The sequence below is a fragment of the Cavia porcellus genome, unplaced genomic scaffold (genome assembly GCF_034190915.1).
Source record: "Cavia porcellus strain 051 isolate PalLab524CR breed Dunkin Hartley unplaced genomic scaffold, mCavPor4.1 scaffold_6, whole genome shotgun sequence".
Lineage (NCBI taxonomy): Eukaryota > Metazoa > Chordata > Mammalia > Rodentia > Caviidae > Cavia > Cavia porcellus.
Genome location: NW_026947489.1, coordinates 22456214 through 22474346, shown reverse-complemented (window position 1 = coordinate 22474346; position 18133 = coordinate 22456214). Strand labels below are relative to the sequence as shown.

The 18133-nt window shown below is 39.8% G+C and overlaps 1 protein-coding gene across 4 annotated transcripts in view; it reads left to right on the top strand.

Moving 5' to 3' along the window:
* The window catches only part of Crtc3 (CREB regulated transcription coactivator 3), a 108674-nt gene that overhangs the window by 17484 nt on the left and 73057 nt on the right, over positions 1–18133 (top strand). The window lies entirely within an intron of this gene.

The following is an 18133-nucleotide window of genomic DNA, read 5'->3' as shown; positions in this document are numbered from 1 at the left end:
TTTGTCTTTTTTAAAATTGCCATACTGGGATCAAACTTTGGGCCTCGTGCTTGCAGTGCAGGTGCCACACCACTGACCTGCCTAGCCCTTATTTGTCTGTCTGTCTTTCTTTCTTGCTCTTGCTCTTACTCTTGCACTAGCATATATAGTACTAGGGACTGAATGATTGAATCGAGGACCTTCATACTGAGCTCTGTCTCCCTGCCCCCTCTTTTAAAACGAGACATTAAGTTTCTGTGTGGCCAGGTACTCTCAAATTTACTATCCTGTGCATTAGTCAGTCTTCCTGTTCTTGGGACACAGCACCTACAGTTTAAATGAGAAGAGATTTAATTTGGCTGATGGTTGTGGAGGATTCAATCCATAGTCAGCTGGCTCCAAGGGAGGAACATTATGGAGAAAGGGCATGGCAGAGCAAAGATGCTTAGTTTATTTTGGCCAAGAAGCATAGCAAGAGAACAATGTCAGAGAGGAAGAAATAAGAGACCAGATACATGTAAGGCCTTGCCTCCATGACCCACCCAGACACACCCAGAAATTTTAGTAATCTAGGTGTTTGGGTTTTTTTTCTTTTAAAAAGCAAAACAGGAAAAAAAGGTAAGAATGATATAGTGCTACGTGTTTCTTAATCCAGTCAAGTTGACATATTGCACAGTTAATCATCACGTAGACTACCTCAGCCTCCCAAAATGTTAGATTATAGATCTGTGCTACCATGCTTGCTTTTCCCCTAGTAGTAGCCATCCTAATTGAGTATGAGTTGTTGGGTATTTAAATTTGTCAAATTTTGATGGTTCTAATGTGGATGTAGTGGTATCTTATTGTGGCTTTAGTTTGCATTACCCTGATAACTAGTGATTCTAAACTTTGTTTTACATGCTGAGATGCCATTGTTACATCTTTTTTGATGAACTATCTGTTCAGATATTTTTTCCAGTTGTTAATTTTCTTAGCGAAATGTGAGAGTTCCTTACATATTTTGAATATTAGTTTTTTTGGGGAAGGCAATATCTTGCTTGAGATTTACTTATTTATTTTTATTTTTTACAAATCCGTTTTATTTCAAGGATAGAAAAGCAGAAAAAAATACAATAAAATTTCAGAACACGTTAGTTAGGGAGCAACAGTGGTACATAGGTTGTGCACTGTCATCTTCAAATCATTCATCCAGAGCACAAGACATTTGCCTTCAATTGTCTGAACAGTACCAGCACAGGTTTTTCTCTTTAGTGAACTCAGAGAAATCAATAGTGTAACCATCTTAACTATTTTTTATATACATATACACATATTTTTTCTTTCAGTTTGTCACTCTAATGAAACAATATGACATTTACCCATATAGTCTTATTTATTTCACTGATGAGTATGGTCTCAACCTGCATCCATTTACCTATAAAAGTCTCTAGTTTATCCTTCTTTATGGCTGAGTAGTACTCCATTGTATAAAAATACCATATCTTTTTTATCCATTCCTCAGTTGATAGACATTTAGATTGTTTCCAAGACCTGGATATTACAAATTGTGCTGCTATAAACATGGGTGCACATATATTACTGTGGTATGATGTTGTTAATTCTTTTGGGAAGATACCCAGAAGGGGAATAGCTGGGTAGAATGGGACCCCTAATACTTTTTGAGGCATCTCCACACTGATTTCCACAGTCGTTATACCAGTCTGCATTTCTACCAACAGTGGAGAATGTTCCTTTTTCCCCACAGTCCCTTCAGCATTTATTATTGCTTGATTTCTTGGTAGCAGCCATTGTTTCTGGGATGAGGTGGAATGTCGGTGTTGTTTTAATTCACATTTCTTGAATGACCAATGATGTTGAACATTTTTTCACATATTAATTTTCTGAAAAGTGTGTATTCATCTCAGATGCCCATTTTTGGACTGAGTCTTTAAATCTGGTAGGACTAATATTCTCAATAGTAATCCTGTGTCTGAAGTACAGTTGATAAGCATTTTCTCCCACATTGTAGGTTGTCTCTTCACTCCTTTGGTGGTTTCTCTTGCTGTAAAAAAGCTTGTCAGTAGGATGAGATCCCAGTTGTTGATTCTTTTTGATAGTTCCTGTGCAGTTGGGGTTTTCTTCATAAAGTCTTTGCCTATATCAGTGTCTTTAAGGATTTTACCTACTCTCTCTTCCCATAGATTTAAATGTTTCTGTTTTAATATTAAGGTCTTTGATCCATTCTGATTTTAACTTAGTGCATGGTGAAAGACGTGGGTCCAGTTTTAATCTCCAGCATGTGTAGAGCCAGTTTTTCCAGCGCCATTTATTAAAGAAGCTATCTTTCTTCCTGTGAATGTGTTTGGTACCTTTGTCAAAATAAGGTGGCTTAGTGTGTCTGGAGTTGTTTCTGCATCTTCTAATCTGTTCCATTGATCAAGTCTGTTTTCTTGCCAATACCATACTGTTTTTATCGCACTAGCTTTATAGTATAATTTCAAGTTATACTATTGCCCCCTATCTTGTCTTTGTTGCCGAGGATTGCCTTTGCTATTCTAGTTCTCTTCTGGTTCCAGATGAATTTTTGGATTATTTTCTCTAATTCTGTGAGATATGCTATTGGAATTTTGATTAGGATTGCATCAAATATATATACTTTTGGAGAGATGGCCATTTTCACTAAATTGGTTCTTCCTATCCAAGACATGGAATATTTCTCCATTTTCTAATATCCTCTTCAATCTCCTTTTTTCAGAGTACTGTAGTTGTCAGTGTAGATTGATTCCTAGGTATTACATTGTTTTGGATGCTATTCTAAAAGCCTCCAAAACAATGTTTCCCTGATTTCTACCTCAATGAATTTCTTATTTGTGTACAGGAAGGCTATTGATTTTTGAGTGTTGACTTTATCCAGCTACATTACTGAATTTGATTATTAAATCTAGAAGTTTGTTGGTGGAATTTTTGGGGTTTTCTAAGGAGAGTATCATGTTATCTGCAAATAACAATAGTTTAACTTCTTCCTTTCATATCTTTATTGCCTGCCCGTCACTCCCTCCCTCCCTCCCTTTCTTCTTTCTTCCCTCCTTCCTTCCTGTCTGTAGTCTTTCCCTCCCCTCCCCTCCCCTCCCCTCCCCTCCCCTCCCATCCCCTCTCTTCTCCTCTCCTCTCCTCTCCTCTCTTTCCTTCTACCAGGAAATAAATTCATGACCTCGCACTTGCCAGGCAGGCACTTATGCCACTGAGCTAAATCCCTAGCCTTATTTCTTTTTCTTGTCTAATTGCTCCAGCTAAAGTTTCCAATACTGTGTTGAATAACAGTGAGACAGTGGGTATTCTTGTCTTGTTCCTGATTTTAGAGTGAAAGCTTTTAGTTTTTGTCCATTTAGTATGATGTTGCTGTTGGTTTGTCATAGATGGCTTTTATCAGATTGAGATAAAGACCATCTATTCCATTTCCTATAGGTTTTTTTTTTTTTTTTTTTTTTAATCATGAATGGGTGCTGGACTTTGAAGTAACTTTTTTTTTTTTTAGTGCCAGGGATCCAACTTACACCTCACACTTGCTAGGCAGGCATTTATGTTGCTGACCTAAATCCCCAGCCCTGGGTGCTGGACTTTGTCAGAAGCTTTTTCTATATCTATTGAGATGATCAGATGATTTTTGTCCTTGGCCCCTGTTAATATGATGTGTTACATTTATGGATTTACGTATGTTGAACCATCACTGCATCCCTGGGATGAATTTCACTTGATCATAGTGTACAATCTTATTGATGATTTGCTGCAGTCTGTTTGCCAGTATCTTATTGTGTATTTTTATATCAATGTTCATTAGAGAGATTGGCCTGTAAGTTTCTTTCTTATTTAGGTCCCTCTCTGGTTTTGGTGGATACTAGTTTTTGTTTCTTTTTTTTTTTTTTATCAGATACATATTTTGCAAATATTTTTTCAGTCTATGTCTTGTTTTTTCATTTTAACAAAATCTTGATTAGTGGAAATTTTACATTTTTACGAAGTTCAGTTTATAAATCTGCTTCTCACGTATTATTTGAACAGGGATAAGATGCCAAAGAAATTCTTAAAGTAAATTATTAGTTTAAAAAAGAAGGAACTATAAATCACATACTAGGTCAAAGAAACCCTTAATTTAAAGTAAATTTTAAAAAGCAGAAATTGAACCAGAACAATATATAATTACAGTCAATAACTAAATTTAGCCAGGTGTGGTGGCATATGCCAGTAATCCCAGTACTCAAGAGGCTGAGGCAGGAGGATCACTGTGAATTCAAGGCTAGTCCGGGCTACCAAGGGAGTTAAAGACCTTCCTGAACTACATACCAAGACCCTCTCTCAGCTGTTCCCCCAAAACAATTAAATTTAAATTAAAAACCACGACCATTTGAAAAAAGTTCTGAATCCTTTAGAAAAACTGTTAGATAAATGGGGCTGGGGTGTAGCTCAGTGGTAGAATACTTGGTTAGCACGATCAAGGCACAGCCAAAAAATTCACAATCGACAGACGCCCCCCCGCAAAAAAAAAACCTGTTGGATATATGAAAGAATAGTTAGACTAGGTGAATGAGAAAGAAGGTCACATTTGTAATAGCTTATCTATAACACAAGCAATATGTATTATCTATAAGGTATATACTATAAATGTGTAATTATATATGTTCATTTAAATAACATTTTACTCAATAAATTTGTAAGAACTATGAAAAAATGATAAAACATGAGAAAAAACAAGGAATTAAAAGATTATCTTCACTTTGAAAATCTGATAAAAGCTATGGATCCCTCTTAAGAAAAATGTGTACACGTGTATAGAATGTCCTCATTTACTTCTTTAAAAAATACTGTTTAAGAGGAAAATTTCAAAAAATTACACTAGTTTTTGTTTATATTTTTATTCCATGTCAAGAACTCTTGGCCTAGATGATTTACATTTATCAGTTTGTATTAAATATAAAAAATATTTCCTTTGTCGTCTTTGGCCTGGTTTTCTGAGCCTACAAAGTTTGCAGAAAATGTTTCAGTAACTTGGCAAGGTGTTAGACAGGAAGGGAGGTTGGCATAGTGAAATACCTGTGCCTGTCATTGCCCAGGAGCCCTGACAGCCTTTGAAGTTACCTTTGTCCTCTTGTAGGCAACCCAGTCCTGTATGCATATTTGCATGTTGGAGCGTGAGACACACATTTAAATTTCAGAGTAATCACTATAAGAGGCATGAAGATGCTACCATGTGTGGTTTAAGGCACCTTTGCTTCTTTGAATCTGACCTCTCACTGGGTTGCAAGGATGGGAAAGGGGAGAAGAGCAAGTTCAAAGAAGGGATGAATTCCCCTCTGCCCTGCACAGTGTGGGGCCACTCCTGATACCAAGGAGCTGAACTCCAAATAGGTGAGATGCTTTCAAAGTGAAATAAAGACAGAAAAGTGAAATACAGACAGATTTGCACTGGAGGTGGCTGGTCCTTCCCAGAAGAGAGTGTCTTGCTATGCCAGCAGCTTTGCTGTTAAAGGGCTAGCCCTCCTCCCAGTGAATCTCCAGGAAAATACTAGAATCCTTTGAACTTCATCTGATAATGTTGATAATGACAGTTAATTGTTAAGAGTTCTATAAGGAGCTCATGAAGACAATAAATGGAGACTAAACGAAGGTCAATAGTGCTTAGAAACAATTCCAAAGTAGGAGAATTGTATTCACCATTTTCATCTTTTTTCTGTGTTTTTCTCACTCCCACCCTCAAGTCCAGGGCCTCCAACATGTTCATCACTTCCTGGATATGACTATTTAAATTTGAATTAATGAAGATTAAATACAAGGGCTGGAGATGTCATAGTTCAGTGGTAGAACATGCAGCAGGCCCCTGGGTTCAATCTCCAACACTGCGCAACAAAAACAGTGAAGTACAATTAGCAGTCTGGTCCTTTAGTTGCACCGGCTGCATTCCAAGTACTCAGTAGCCACAGGCAGCTGGTAGCTGCTGTGCTACACAGGACTATCCCGGAGAACGCTCTCATGCTGTGTTCTGCTTCCTATGTCTGCACACAAGTGAGTTCTCATCTTCTCTAAAATCTCAATGCAATTTTTGTTTGTTTGAGTTTTGTTTTTTGAGACAGGGTCTTACTATGTAGTCCAAGCTAGTCTTGAACTTGCTATGTACTTGAGGCTGACGTTCAACTCATGATTCTCCTGCCTCAGCTGCCCAAGTGTTAACGTTATAGGTGTGTCTCATTGGGAGCAGTTTAAAAGCCCAGTGCTTTAAGGTGATCTTTTCTTCCTTCCTTTCCTTCTTCTTTTTTTTTTAAATTAGATTTTGTTTGTACATTTTAGATATACATAACAATCACATTCATCATAGAGAATTTGTACCTGTGCATGACGTAACTTGTCCTGCCCCGCCCCGCCATTCTTCTACTCTCCTTCAACTCCTCGTCTTCCTCAGCTAATCAGATTTCTATGTTGCAGCTAAGTAACCATCCTGATTAAGTTTCATAGGAAAAACTTTCAGTCTCACTTAACTACTCTCAGTTGCATGTATTTCAGAAGTAGACACTTGCAAAACCAAATCCGTGGCAGGCAGAATGTCACAATGGTTTTGTATGGCTATACAGTGAGGTTCAGTCTTGTGTTCCCACATTTAAAAACCAGGTGGTCCTTAAATGGACAGACTGCCTTTATGATGGTTTTCTGTTTTCCTGCTCATGTTAGAGGAGTTAGCTACTTTTTTCTTTCATCCAAAGATATTCTGCAAATGGTTTTTGAGCACCTGCTCTGGTGGCGAGCTCTGTAATTAGGCACAGAAATAAGCTGGACTCTCCATAGAAGTCTTCAGACCCACTGTGGCCACACTTGGAGGCCTGGGCTGCCTGTGCCCAGCACTGCCCCTTACTGAAGGAGAGCTGCTCTGCTGATGCTGCAAATGACCTGGTATACTGTGCACTTTCCCAAAGTAGCTTTATCTTGTGTGACAAATCAGTCTTTATGGAGACCTCAGAGTAGCTTGTGTGTTATCTCATGGGCTTCAGACATTCCATTTGTACCTCTAGGATCCAGTTCCCAGCTCCTCATTTCTCCCAACTGTCTCTCATTAGTTCTGGTGCCTTTTGGCGTTTGGGCAGTAACTTCCCTGAGCCTCTGCCGCTGTGGGCCATACCTGTGGTGAGCTGTGAAATGATGAGCTATAGGCTGGATGTCATAGTCCTGCGTGGCTTTCTCGCTCTTTGGAGTTATGCTTTGGGGTATTTTCTCAACCTCTGTAAGCTAGTTTTTCTGTATGTAAGATACAGAATTATTGTAAGACACAATAATTATTCTGTAAGATAAACTGAGGATGGCATGGAGATGTTGATCAAGGGAATTGGGAATTAGAGTATGCTAAAGCAACTAAAGTATATAGATAACTAATAGGATTCTGTTTGTGTATTTCATTTGTCATAGATGTGGCTTTTGTGGCAGAGTCATCAGCTTAAAACTTAAGTGAGAGAGAATTTCATTCACAAGGTTATTAACCTTAGCTAGCCTTACTCCCTGGGTACAGCGTGCTCTATGGTGTCCCTGAAGGAATATTCTTTCATCCAAACACTATTAGATATAATAAAATAGGGTAGTGACCTTGAGTTTGTGCATGAAATTTAGAATACCCTTATAAATTATTTTAGCATGAATTATTTCTAGGAAAGATTTCTACTGATTAGTAGTATCATCTCTTTTATGTTACGTTTTACTTTCTTTTCCAGAGAATGACTTCTTTGACCTTGTCTCTAAATTCTGTGTATACCTCCCAAAATGCATGGCTCTACAGGCATGATATGTCTGCCTGTGATTTGCTTTCTGACTTCCCTTTGATTTCGCCTTCCAGCAGCATGCTCTTCTCTTCTGCCTAAGGAAATAGTGAGAAGCACAGAAAGTTAGTGGGTTACTTAATAGTTTTGGAATGTGCATCTGTCCCAAAATAGGAACTGTGACCAAGAATATGGTTGTCATGTTTTTAATACAAATTTGAATTGTGCTTTTTTTTTCCTTCCTTTTAATCTAACCATATGTGTTGAATAAAAGATACAGAATAAGGGAGAAAAGTAGACAACTCATGAATCTCTGGTTGTCTGGAATAAAGCCTTTATTTGAAATTACAGAAAGAGCAAGGAAATGTTGGCCCCACACACTGAATTAGGAACATCTGTATTCATGAGAACTTGAGCAAGAACATTGAGCAACTGGAATATTGCCATTTTTAGCCTGCCTTCCACGTGGTCCAATTGTTTATGCTGTGGAGAGCCAGCATTGGCATGGATACTTGAGGTCTCTCAAGTATCACTCTTGCTGGTGCTTTGTAAATGACTGAGTTGTGCCTAACTGTGATGGTTGGTACTCGCTTGTAGCCCCAGCTAGTTTCAGCTACAGTAGTCAAGAGGCTGAAACAAGAAGGTTGATTGAGCCTATAAGTTCAAGACCAATCTAGGCAACACAGTGAGATTTTCCCCCTTTTATTTTTTTGGTGCCGGGGATTGAACTCATGACCTCGCCCTTACCAGGCAGTTGCTTAAACCACTGAGCTAAATCCCCAGCCCTGAGGTTTTCCTCTTAAAAAAGTCTTGGCATGGTGGCACACACCTGTAATCCCAGTAGTCTGAGAGGCTGAGGCAGATGGATCACAAATTTGTGCTCAACCTGGGCAGTTTAGCAACTTAGTGTGACCCTGTCTCAACATAAAAAGGAGGACTGGGGATGAGGAGGATGGATGGAGCTCAGTGTGAAAACCCTGGGTTCAAACCCCAGTACCACAAAAACAAACACCCTTGAAAGTTGGAAGAGGGAGGAATTTCTGAGTTCATCCTCTGGATAAAACTAGGAACTTTTTTGAAAGGATTTAAGGCTAATGTGACAGTATGTGTTTTGCTTTAAAAATGAAGCTGTGGAGCAGTACAGAGGCTGCATGGTAGATGGGCAAAAGGTCAAGTTCTGAATTCAAATGTGGTTTCTGCCACTTTTTAGCTGTGACTTCAGACATTTTACTTAGCAACTCTTTGTCTTAGTTTCCCCATATGTAAAATGGCAGTACCAGCAGTGCCAGTATTGTTGGGATTTTTGTTTTGTTGTGAGGTTTAATTAATTGTCGTCTTTAACACATAAAGGACAGTGTTGGCACAGGTTAACCTGTTAGAAGTGTTTCCTCTCAGTACTGTTACTATGACCCCTACCATACCACTGTGGTGACTTGGCTGTCACTCCTCCCTCTCCACTTGAGCACTGGTCTGGGCCCAAGGTTCAATGCTGCTACTCAACTGCTGAGGGTTCTAATTAAGTTGAGGCCTTGGTTTCTGGATTTGTCTTCTGTCAAACTGGGGTTGTTTTACTTCTTTTTTCACTAGAACAAAATACTCAGCACCCACAAGTTAGGGAAGAAAAGTTCATTTTGGCTCACATTTTGTAGAGGTTTCAGCCCATAGTCAACTGGTTCCAAGGCAGGGTGGTGTCGCAGGGGAGACTTGCTTGTGGCCTGGCAGTCAGTATGCTGAGAATCAATGAGGAGGAGGATGGGGGAGGGAGGTTGATGCCTCTAAGCCAAGCCGCCATGGCCTACCTCCTCCACCAGGCTCAATAAACTGCTTAGCAGACCAGTCCACAGTGAATATCACAGCCTGAGATCCAGTCCCCATCCCAAAACCCCATCTGTGAGTGCATGAGGCTTTGGGGGACAAGTAGATATAAACCATAGTGGGGGTGTTAAAGGTCAATTTGGTAGGATGAGGGTGAGGATGAAAGGGATGAAGAAGGCCAGGTGACTCCTAGCCTGAGAGTGCTGTAAGAAACACTTGTGGCAATGCTGTTGTTGTCGTCACTGTAGCAGTTATGAGATCACTCACACTATACTGTTACACTGCATCATGGGCTGTGTCACATGCAACTAATGAAGCATCAGTGCTGGAGAACTATGTTGCAAAGAATGCTAAGTCAAGGCTGCTCCACCAGGACATTGTTATTGTTGCTCACTTCCATTTTGAGAAGTGGGAGAGTGCTGGGAGGAGTGACTCTGCACTCCGGGATACAGGATTCGCTGCACCTGCGGTACCTCGACTCAGAGAGCTGCAGGAGGCCTTGGAGTCTTGATACTCCCATAGTGAGGGCATCATTTCTGCCTTCCTGTGTGGCAAATCTCTGTTCCTCCCAAGTGCCAGGATCCCCCAAAGCCCACCTGTACTGATCTTGTCCAAATACATTTAGATGCCTGCAGAATAGTTGCTCTGAATGTTATGGTCACTTTTCTACCATATTATGTAGCTACTATAATTTGCCCTGAATTTATTCATCAGTAAATATTTGAGTGCCTGTTATGAGAAAGATTTCTGGGTTTATGAAGATAATTCAAAGAACGTCTGTTGGAGAAATTTATAATCAAATATTGTAGATAAGTAACTATTTAATAACTAGCACAATATTGATTCTGTTGTTCTTTTTCTTTTTTAGTTTCCATCTTTAAAGTTTTACATTTCTGTTATTTATTTTTTAAGTTTTACATTTATTAAAAGTAATGCATTGCGGGGCTGGGGATTTAGCTCAGCGTCATAAGCACCTGCCTTGCAAGCAGGCAGTCGTGAGTTCGATCCCCGGTACCAATAAAAAAGAAAAAAGAAAAAGACAAAAAAAAAAAAAAGTAATGCATTGTTTTGTTTATAGCTTGGTCCTTAGTTACTTTTCATTATAAAATAGTATGTGCTCATTTTATACAATTTGGAAATATTTTAAAATTAAAAAGGAACATAAAATTTAACTGCGTTATTAAGTAAAAATTTCCAGTTTGGTGTTCTATAATAGTTACTCATTGTGTATTTTTTTTATAAGTGATATCAATCATTTTTTTTCAGTACTGGGGATCAAGACTACATGCTAGACCAGTGCTTTCCCACTGAGCTATATTCCTACTCCTCATTCCATATTTGTACCGGGTTTTTTTTTAATATTTCAATAATTATTAAGGGGCCGAGGATGTAGCTCAGCAGCATAGCACCTGCCTAGCAAGTGCAAGGTCCTGAGTTGATTCCTGGTACAAAAAAATTATTAATAATAGTTCCCCCATATCATTAAAATATTTTATAATTTTAATGGCTATATATTTCACCATCTTTAATTTTGACTTTATAATAATTTCCAAAACGTTCATCCCAATATATTTTTACTATAGATGTTATAGTCATAAGCAAATTTATGCATGAGTCATCTATGTTTCTGAATATAGATTTCCATGAGTAGAAGTATTCAATCAAAGGTAGAAATATTTGCAAGGTCATTAGTGCATGTGGTTTTATTGCTTTCAATATTTAGCTTAATATTATATTTGATATTGATATTTAGCTTAATAAACTGCATGGGCACTAACTGGTTTGGATGTGTATGCCTTAACTACAGAAGTACCTTAGTTGGAGGCTGGGGATTTAGCTCAGCGGCATAAGCGCCTGCCTTGCAAGCAGGCAGTCGTGAGTTTGATCCCCAGTACGGATAAAAAGGAAAAAGACAAAAACAAACAAACAACAACAAAAAAACCCCAAATAGTCTATTGAGAAATGACTCCACATTTGTGATACAGGGAGTTTACACAGTGTTGAAGTACATGGGCTAAGGGGCTAGTGAGCAGCCAGTGCTTCTAACAGAGGAGACACTGGGCTTCATAGCTCCCTGTGTAGTGCCTCTCAGATACTGACTTTAAAACAATATTTTTGAGATGTTTTGTTTTGTTTTGTTTTGTTTTGTTTTGTTTGAGACAGAGTCTCACCATGTAGTTCAGGCTGGCCTTGAACTCACTGTAGCAACCCTCCTGCCTCAGCCTCCAAAGTACTAGGATTAAAGATGTGTACAACAACACCTAACAGTATTTTTTTTGTACCAGGGATTGAACTCACAACCCCATGCTTACAAGGCAGGTACTTATGCCGCTGAGCTAAATCCCCGGCCAATATTTTTGAATATAGATAACTTTCATGAAAATTGAAGAGGTCACTTATTATGATATACAAATATACAAAGGAAATCTATGACTGTTACAGAAATGTGACTCAAGAAAAAGTCAAGAGTTTGCAGACTTCCAATTGGACATTTGCAAGTGTTGACTACTAATTGCTTGTTTGAATGTATTAATTTATCATTTCGAGCAAATAAGTCAAATTTGGTTCTTAGTGCCAACCAAAGGAATTATTCTTTACAGTGAGTCATGAGTCTTGTTTATATATACGTGTATAAATATATATGCATATATAAACAGGAAAAATACATTTATTGAATCATCAGACAATGAGCTGCTGTAGAGGCTGTCCCCTTGCTGTAATTTTCTTTTTTGGTCTTTTTGAGACAAGTTCTTGCTGTGCAGTTCAGGCTAGCCTTTAGCTCACTTTGTAGCCTAGACTGGTCTTGACCTTGCAGGATCCTGAGTGCTGGGATTTACAGGCATGCACTACCATTCCCAGATTTACTTGCTGTAAAGTTAAAGAGAAGGTCTTTGTATTTGGATGGGAATGTCTCATATACTCAAGCTAGAAAAGAAAATGTGTGAATAGTCTAATGAGTGCTTGGGAGTCTGAAAACAGATTTGGCAAAAAAAGGTATCACTTAAATCAATGATAAACATTTCATTTTAACTCTGTACTCTTAAGAACCACCCACTCTGCTAGCCCTCAACATCACAGTTGGGGGAGGGGGCAACTCCTCCCTGCTTCACTTTCCAAACTTTCCCTTGAGGTTGCTTCTGCTCTTGCTGTCAGGAAGTGGGTAGTAGATATAGTTGCCTCCCATCTGGTCCCTAGAACATGTCTTGCTTTTATTTCACAATCCCCTGGCAAACTAACACCCCAATCTTCTTATCCCTGATCTGTTCCCTGAAGGCATCTGGAACAAAGTGGTACCCCTTTTGCAGGGACTCATACTTCTGCAAGTCTGATCAAGTGCAGAATTGGTCTGTAAGGTGCTAGCATCAGTCCAACACTCTGGCCATGGGTTTGGGTGCTAATGGAGTCAGATGGCTTCTGACTCTGCTGTGGTCTCAGGGCCCCTGGACCACTTGGCTCCTGACTAGCCAGCTTCTTGCCTGTCTGTAGGTCCAGCTTCAGCTGAAGCAGAGGAACTGAGACCACTGCACATTCAATAATTTGGTGTCAAGTTGCCACTGTTGGCCTTGTGCCTCTGCTCTGATAACTGGAATCTTGTCTGTGTCCTTGATACCGGAATCCCATGGTAACCACCTTCATTTCTCTGTGCCTTATTTTTATAAGCCTCCCTCCCAGGAACTGAAGTCCTGCCCTGAAACTCAGGGACCAGTGCACTTCCTGATGCCAGCTTCCACTTTGCCTTTCCAATCAGATTCTTGGAGCACTTTGCTCCATTTCCCCTTGTTTTGCAGGGCCTAAACTCAGGAAGCCTATGTTCTGCCCACTTATTTCAGTGAAGGCAGCTTGTTCTTCTAGTTACTTGGGCCAGAGCCTTGCATTCAGCCTTAACATGTCCTCCCACACTCCAGGTCTGAGCCTACAGCAGATTCTGGATTCTACTTTAAGATTGGAGTACCATGTTCTGACCTCTAGTTGTCTCTTCCCTGACTTGTAAAGCATGAGGGTCTTGCTCCCTTTCAGTAATTCTCAATACGGTCATCTGAGCCATCTTTCAGAATATGAGCCAAAAGACATCCCTTCTCTTCTCAGAGTCCTCCAGTGGCTTCTCATTTCACTGAGTGTAGAGCCAAAGTGCAAAGTGCAGACAGTCCCTGGAGGCCCCATTACTTCTGCTCTCACCTAGGAACTCACATGGGGCCAGCACTTTCCTCTCACTCCTCTTTAGTTACCTCCCCTCTCAACCTGGGGATGGATCCAAGTGCATGCTGGGCAAGTGTGCTTTTCTCCTGAGCTGTGCCCCCAGCCTGTTTTACTTTTTCTCAGACAGGGTCTCACTCACTTGCCCAGGTTGAACTTGAACTTATGATTCTCCTGCCTCAGCTTTCCTAGTAGCTGGGATACAGGTGTGCAACACCATTTCTGGCCACACACTGGCCTGTGTTCCTTAACCATCCCTGGAAGCTCCTTGCCAAGAATGTTCTTCCAAGCATTTGAATGGCTTATATCTTTACTTCCTTTGCTCTTCATTCAAATGATACTCATCAATAAAACATTCCCCCTAGAATATCACAATTCTGTCGACTGTTTTCCTGCTTTATATTTATGGTTAGCACATATCACTGTTTAATATACCATATATTTTAAAAAATTTGTATTTGGTGTGCTCCATCAGAATGTAAACTCCATGAGGCAAAAGTGTTTTGGTTCACTGTTTTATTTCCCAAGTCTAGTAATACTTGGCCAGTTCCATAAATATTTTTAAATGAGTAAAGTTGCTAGTTGAATGTTTACTTGTGTGTCAATACTATGCCAAGCATTTTATGTGTAGCATCGGATTCTCAGTTACCTATGAGAAGAGACTCTTGCAATTCCCATTTTACAAATGGAAAACAGAGTCTTAATAGGGTAAATGACTTGCTCAACAGGATCTGAGTCATTACACAAACATTCGTACAGGGCAGCATCTGTTAGAATGAGCATAGGCTTTTATTAGATAGGTCTGGGTTTGGGTTTTAGCTCAGTCAATTGCAAATTAAGTCAAAACCTCTCCAAGCTGCATGTTCTTCAGTTGTGGAGAGTGTTCTGGGTCTGGTGGTATAGGCCCATAATTCCAGCATTCTGAGGAACTGAGGCAGGAGGATATCAAGTTTAAGCCCAGTCTGGACAACTTGACAATTTAGTGATATCCTGTCCCAAAATGAGCTAAAGGCTGTGTGGTTCAGTCCCCAGTAAATGAATGAATGAACAATGATTCTACCTCTAAGGCTATTAGAACCATTATGTAAGATCATGAGTAGTTTATTTTATTTTTGTGGGGGGTTTGGTACTGGGGATCGAACTCATGAATATTTTATTTTCATATATGTTTTCATGATCATTTGTTGGGGTTGAAATTTTTCATATTACTTACTGGCCATTCTGGCTTCCTGTTCTGGGGATTTCCTGTTTATAACCTTTGCCCAGCTTTGTCTTGTCTTGTCTTCTCTCTTCTCTTTTCTCTTTTTCCTTTCCTTTCCTCTCGTTTCCCTTTCTCTTTCTTTTGTGTAATCGTCATAAATAGCCTTTAAATATTAGAATACATGTTATATTACGAATAGTTTCCCTCATTATGATTTGTTGTTCGATGATGATTTTTGCATCTCTTCTATTCATGTTGTTAGAAGTCTAGTGTTGGTGATTGATAAAGGCAATGAGAATACAGATTGATTCACTTAGGAAATATTTACCAAGGACTAGAACTCTGTAGGATGTTTACTCAGTCAGGACAGATCTAACTTCTAGGTAACCTCACTGATGATGGCCCTCAGCATTGGATTTAGCAGATTTTCTTTTTTTTAAATCAGCACCAGGGATCGAACTCATGACCATGTGCTTGCAAGGCAGGCACTTATGCTGTTGAGCTAAATCCCCTTAGCAGATTTTCAAAAGAGGTATTTTCTCAAGGCCAAGTAAACTCAGAGATTTCCAGGCTTTGGCCACAAAATCAGGAATTTCAAACAAATTCTGGAGCTACTGTCAAGCATACATTGCCATTGCCTTCCCTTTGAGCACTTTGCTTTCAGCGTGGTTGACTGTCCCTGTGCAGTACAGAGAGGGCAGATGTTGCATGCTTCAGTGTCTCTTGTGGGTGTAATTCCAAAGGCAGGCTTGGAAACTAGACACATAACTCATATGGTGAAAAGCTGGCAGGCCCTTCTGAAACCATGAGACTCCTATTAGGCTGTCAGCTCTGCAGATCCTCCAGGTTCCAAGGGTTGCAGTGCTGGGGAATGACAGTAGCACACAGATGTTACCTACCTGAGCTGCAGATCTTATGTAAGTCTGAACAATAAGTACAGAGCCCTTGAGTGGAGCACTAGTACTTCTGTTCCAGGGTCCAGGTTTCATTAATGCAGGTGTCTTAAACAAGAATTATCTTGCGCCAGGTTTGATGGTATACACCTGTAATCCCAGGTACTTGGGAAACTGAGACAGGAAGATCGATGGTTCAAGGCCAGCAACTTAACAGGACCCTCTCTCAAAATTTGAAAAAATAGTAGGGTGGGAATCTAGTTCAATAGTAGAGCATCTCTTGGTTCAATTCTGAGTAATCCCCGCCCCCATAAGAACTTTTATAAATCACTTGAGTGTTCAACACAGTGGGTCTTTCAGGCACTTTGAATATCGTGGAAGTCCTTTTCTTGATTCAGCAGGTTCAGTAAATCTCCATAAATCTTTAAAACCTGTCATCCAGGGAATAAATTCAGTGCAGTTTTTCTGCTTTGCTTGATATCTTAGGATGATGGTGAAGAGTGCAGTCTCTGAGGTCAGACTGTGGGAGTCTCATTAGCAGTTTACCACAAACTAGCCCTAGTACAGTAGGCAAGCTCTTCCCATCTCTGTACCTTAGCTCATTTATCTGTAAGTGGTAGATGGGAGCACTGAAGATAAAATTGAGATGATTACATTGGTTAAGGCATGTATATCCTTTGAAAAATGCTCAATGCATAATTATTGCTCAATAAATATTGCAAAGTTCTTGTGAAACTTCTGTTGAGTGAAACACTAGAGGTGGGTGTATACAATTTCAAGAAATTGTCGATACCACTCTCACTGTCTTTCTATGCAGGTGCCCTATGTAGGGCTAGAGAACCTAGCATTTGCTGTTTATATGAAGCTCCTTCAATTCCATAAGGCTAGTTTCATTTTAGTAATTTCTCAATGGCAGGATAAAAACTCCTTTGAAGTTTTCCTGGTTTGTACCAGTCAGGCAGGATAGTACTACTTAACTCAGTGCAACAACCGGGAGAGAGAGTACCAGAAGGAAGACACCCAGACTGTGGCAGGGCTAGGACAGGACAGAAGTTAGATCTTCAGATTACACTGCATTTTGATTCTGTGTGAAATTCAAATCATGTTAACACAGAGCAGACCTCTGTCCTTGATCCCAGCCTCTGACTGCCAGGTTGTAAAAGAGGGAGAAGAAGCATGATATTTAAAGTAGTGATTGTCTCAAACTAAACTTTTAAATTACCACATGTTTTGGCAGTAGGATGAGCCAAAGTTTTGTTCCAATTCCCTAAAAAATTTCACAATAGTCAGGAGTTAGCATTGGTTCTTATGTTATGAAACAGGCAGTTTTATATATTAAACTTCAAAATAAAGCTTTAGTTGTAAATTATTACTTTGTGATGTTTTCCAAGAGTCAGAATGCCATCTGCAGAAGGTTCTGCACAAGCTCTGATGCCACACACTGCAGTGCTTTCCTGTTCACAGAACTCCCTGGGTGTACAACTTGGCTGCCTTTATAGCAAACAGCTAATGTCTCAGCTCTGTCTTTACCCCAGCCTCTTGGGAATGTGACTTCAGAAAGCTCTCTCCTCCCTTTTTCTCCTGGAAACCTCTTTGGAGGCAGTCCCTATGGCAACTGCCTTCTTTCTGCTAGTTTCCTTGACTATGAGGAAAAACACTTCACAGACATTAGGCAGGAGTTCTTTTTGTTGGTGTTGGGGAGTAACCCAGTGCCTTGTATATGCAAAGTGCTCCCTCTCAGCTACAGGCTGGTTGTTGGAGGAAGTCCAGCAGTGGTGGAGGAGAGTGTAGTGCTTATGAACCTTGTATCATCTAATCCTCTTGTGGGCTTTCTGAGATAGGTACTATCATCCCCATTTTATAGATGCTTAAACTGTAACATTCAAGGTTACACAAGTGGGAAGTGACAGTGACTGCATCAGGAGTCTAACCCAGGCTGATCTCTCCGGCTGTTGCTCTTATTTAGCAAATTAAACAAGGCTACACACACACATAACCAATTCATTTTCAGTTAGAAGAAGTGTTTTATTCTTCCTTTTTTTTGTCTGGATAGATGCCTTTTTCTTGGGGCCTAGTTCAGGGTCACTTCTGGTTGGTTCTGTTTGTTAGGTTATATTCTGTTTATTTGCTTGGTTGGCCTCCTGAGAAATCATTTTATTAGTTTAATACTGCCTTCAGTCCTTTAGGCAAACTTTTCTGGACTACTGAAGAAATCTGTCCCTGGGTTAGGCTTCACTCCACTGCTCAGCTGGGAGTTTCACACTGGACAGAGATCAGGAAAA